This window comes from Cyprinus carpio, chromosome B10 (genome assembly GCF_018340385.1).
Source record: "Cyprinus carpio isolate SPL01 chromosome B10, ASM1834038v1, whole genome shotgun sequence".
Lineage (NCBI taxonomy): Eukaryota > Metazoa > Chordata > Actinopteri > Cypriniformes > Cyprinidae > Cyprinus > Cyprinus carpio.
Genome location: NC_056606.1, coordinates 17,936,924 through 17,941,746, shown reverse-complemented (window position 1 = coordinate 17,941,746; position 4,823 = coordinate 17,936,924). Strand labels below are relative to the sequence as shown.

Here is a 4,823-nt window from a genome sequence, read left to right as displayed (position 1 = left end):
TTAATAAAAAGGACCTATATAAATCAACATTAAGATGCATTTGTCAGACTGCACACTAATTAATTTAATATTAATAGTCTGTGAAGGGTCACACACTTTAATAATAATTCATACTAATATATATATATAGAGAGAGAGAAAGAGAGAGAGGGAATATATTTATATAATTATATATTACACTTTCTTTTTTTGTGTGATTGCAGAAGAAAAACTGATAAATGCATGGCTTTATATTCATAAAATAACCGATATTAATTCATATTAAGACGCATCAAACAGAGCGCACACTTTATTTAACTAAACTCTAAAAACGAACGGCTGGGTTATTTTTTAACCCAAAATGCTGGGCTGAGTCTGTTGGGTCATCTTGTTGGGTTTATTTTATTACTTTTTAAAACACTTTTGGGTAGTTTTCAATTTACCAGGTGTTGAGTTAAACCTGCTGGGTTGCAACGCTGGGTTGTTTCAGGCCAGCACTGGGTTATTTAACGCGCCTTGAAGATGTTTTAAATCGCTCCCTAACTGTCATTTTGGAAGGACAACGGGCAAGCAACTGGTTTCAAACTGTTTTAAGGTAAGTTTATTTCATGTTTTCGTTAATAATTATTTTAAATGGCAGAATTATAACTTTTTTGCGGCAACAATACTGTTTAAACTTCTACAGGCCAACATTAGTTATGTTAAATGATGAACAGTTTACCTCAAACGGCCATTCTACGTGTACTCGCATAATCATGTTAAGGTATCTGAGACGAAAGATTAATACAGTTTTATTAAGTATCAGACAGTGACGGAACGCTGAAATATGTTAATATCTGTGAAAACAGAGGAAAGAGTCGTTTCTGACACTGAAAAGCGAATTTAACATTTAAGTGAGTCAAATGAGTTAAAATAAGTGAATATGACTTTCTGCTCTAATGCAAATGCCTGCAGTTGTCTATATCGACATGTAAATCATACAAATTACGTACAATGTCGTCGGACCGCAGATCTAAAAGAACCGACGATCCGGTTTAAATAAACCGGTTCTTCAATTCTCGGACAAAGTGATTCCCGGGAAAAGAATCGACGTCTCAGGGCCTCGATACATTTTAAAGTGCGCGCACACGCACAGCGAGTGAGTAGGCCGCGTTAGTGTGATGATTTTTGATGCCTGTGTGGTTTATAAAGTCTCTTTACATACGTAAATAAAGGTTTTTTGTAAGTCATAATTCAAAATGTTGTTCTTTTGTCAGAAGAGAACATGGAAACATTTGTGAGAGAAAAACTCGTCGAGTGCAGTCTTATGGAGACGTCTAACGGTAAGTTCATGTTTATTATAGATTTAACATACATATTGTTTGTCTGTGAAAATCAACTAACTCTTGCGTAACTTAAACGCACATATAATTTTGTTTCGTGCTATAGTTAAAGCTGCACTTTGTAACTTTGTGTTCAGAATGTACATAATTTATAATGAGCGAATTCATCATATACCCATTTTTCCAGATCGTGTTTTTGACTTGTCCTTAATCACTTTGGTAACGTTTACACCTATAACTGTTTATATATGGGCTATTTAAAAGCTGCGGAGTAAACCCAGTACCTGCGTGACTTGTCATAGAAATTTATGTGTGCCTATGCAGTGTGATCTCACATATCTGTGTGCCAGTGACTGTGATTGTGTGTTTCGATATAGCCAGCATATTAATGTAAAACTGTGATTATACTGACTGGAACATCCTATTGATTACACAGTTTGAAAGCACACCTTTCAGCCAATCACTATAGCATATTCAGCTTCTGTAGACCTACTCATAGGTGAATCATTGCTATTAAAACAATCTGTATTTTGTTTAATTTATTTTATAGGTTGGAACAAACGTGGAATTCCTTAACCGAGTCCACAAAACCCCATCCATCTGTCATGGCGATTTGAAAATGCCAGCAGATCTCTCAGGCATTGATCATAATCAATGGACAGGTAAGGACATTCTGGACAATTTTCAAAAGGAATTGCAAATTGTATATTTAATTGCATTTTCCCACATGTGGACGCATAAATTGTGACATAGTCCAAACGCAGTTGAAAAGCATTTGAATTTCAGATGCCTTACACGGAAACCTGTCAATCCGTGTCAGGGGTGGGACTATACTATGGGGTGTGTTTGTATTGGGAGATATTTTGTAGTTTTTACCCCAAATCTCTCACTGTTTGTGCTCTGATGCACGTCAGCAAAACAACATTGCAGTTCTACTCTTATTTGCCTATACATCTTACCCTATATTTTTATTCCTCAGGTGAAAAGCATTTGGTTAATATTTGGTTAAAAGCACAGGTTCCATGTGAGGCATTGGAAATTTCAAATGCTAAAGTAATTGCGATTCCATTTGAGTTTTGGCACGTTACATGTGCGACACAGTGAAAAAAAACAGACGTGGTAATTAATAACACCCGATGTTCTTATGATGAATCTATGCTAACATTAGTCTGTTTCATTCTTATTCCGAGGTCACCGTAGCCACCCGGATCCAGTCTGTATTCAGATCAGATGGTCACTGCAGTCACCCGGATTCAGCCTGTATCCAGATCAGATGGTGGATCAGCACCTAGAGATGACCTCTGCAGCCCTGAATGTCAGCGGAGACCAGGACTACTAGATGAGCCCCAGAGATAGATCCCCAGTAAAGACCTTGTCTCCAAGACAGCGGGAACCAGATGAGTCCTCTGCACAATCAAACTCTGCTGCAGCCTGTAATTGAACTGCTTGTTTCGTCTGGTCAGAGGAGAACTGGCCCCCCGACTGGGCCTGGTTTCTCCCAAGGTTTTTTCTCCATTCTGTCACTGATGGAGTTTTGGTTCCTTGCTGCTGTCGCCTCTGGCTTGCTTAGTTGGGGACACTTAATATCCAGCGATATCGTCGACTTGATTGCACAGCTGGACGATAAATAACTGAATCAATGATGAACTTTAATTGAAAATTGAGTGTTTACTATTGTCCTTTTGCATAATTACACAATATTTTCCTATTTAATACTGTAAAGCTGCTTTGACGCTGTATTTTTTATTTTTTTTTAAATATGAGAGGCTCATTACTCATAATACATGGAAAATACAGTAGCAAATGGACTTTGCTTTTCCATTTGAAATTTGGCAGTCACTGTGCATTCATGAAAACGCAAACAGTAATGCAAGATTTGCAATTGTGTTTGGACTATGTCACAATTTGTCACATGTGGAAAACGCAATTGAAAATATAATTTGCAATTCCTTGTGAAAATTGTCCTTCCATAGACAGGCTCTATAGCAGAGTACACTGCTCTCAGCTGTAGATCTTCGCTTCAAAGCTTTCTAAGTGTTTGACAATAGTTAATCCAAAAATGAAAATTCTGTCATTAATTACTCACCCTGGTCTGAAAGCTCTCGGATTTCATCGAAACTATCTTAACTTGTGTTCTGTAGATAAGCACATCTACCTAGGAATCTTTATAAATTTGATATAAATTTTAGGACATCTTAAAATGATTTTTTGCATTCTCTGTCTTTTTAAATTGGATTTGTCAATGTCATTTCACTGTGTATTTAAATAGTTAAACATGTCAAAATGTAATAATTAAACCGTTGGACAGATGCGTGTCATTCAGAACTAATTTTCTTATTTATTGAAACTGTATTTCTGTGATTTTTGCATTTCCTGGAAAAAAAAATAAGAAAATTGCATGTCGTTTGTCATTGGTACAAATTTTGACACATTTGTGAAATGTGAGATTGCATTAAAAATATTTTTTTAGCAGTCTAAATAACCTGTATTCTTCATTATTTATTAATCCATGATTGTTTTCTTAAGCATAGGCAAAATTATGAGAATAACCCAGCAAGAATAACCCAGAACCACAAAAATGCAAACACACAAATGGTAAAAATGACTATATCTTGGGTTTTCTCAACAACCCAGCCTGCTGGGTTAAAATGTGTAAACCAGCATGCTGGGTTACTTTAACCCAGCACGTGTTCTGTCCAATATTTACCCAGCGCTGGGTTGCCAATTGGGTTATTTTTAACCCAACCATTTTTAGAATTAATATGCTTTAATATTCAGTCTACGAAGGGCCATATTTGCATTTTATCATAAATACTAATAAATAAAAATACATAGAATAAATTGTATATAACGTGCTACACTTTTCTCTTTTTGTGATCGATAGTATTTAAAAAAAATGATTTAAACACATCACACACAATTATCATTAACACATTTAATATTAATTTAAAGGACCAATATGCATCAGTTTTAGGTATCGAATCTATTCGATTGCATACCGTATTTAATGAATTGCTTTAATAGTCATTCTGTGAAGGACCATACATACAATTTCCAGGAACAGAAACAGAAACACACTGTTTCTCCTGTGTGAGAACGTTCACTTTCGTTTCATGAATGTTACAGAACTCACAGTCAGCTGACTTCGGCCTGTTTTTATGCAGCAGTGTTTACCTGAAGAAAACTGTCACATGTGGTTAATGTTTAAAAATCCACTACCATTTATTACAGCTTAATGTTTTCTGGCCAAATGCAATGTTTTTGTTTGTTTGTTTTGTATATTACCTGTTACAGTTTTGTGAATTATTTTGTGTTTCATAATCGTTTTACAAAACAGCCTATAATTTTATGGTTTCCAAGGTGACAACTTACCCCACACAGTGTGGCAGTATATTTTTGCGTGTACAGACCATCGTAAATAACATCGGGTTTTTTAGTCACGTTTTTACTGATTAGACTTTGTTTTATTGCTTTATGTGTGTAGTGTTGGGGTGTGTTTACTCCATCGCTGTGACGTAGGCG

General features: G+C 35.7%; 1 long non-coding RNA gene across 1 annotated transcript; it reads left to right on the top strand.

The window, feature by feature from the left end:
* Positions 1-1,228: 1,228 nt before the first annotated feature.
* LOC109084398 lies at positions 1,229-2,053 on the top strand. The gene is made up of 2 exons (XR_006155697.1): positions 1,229-1,301; positions 1,852-2,053. It is a non-coding gene; the product is annotated as an uncharacterized LOC109084398 (long non-coding RNA).
* The last annotated feature ends 2,770 nt before the right edge of the window (positions 2,054-4,823 follow it).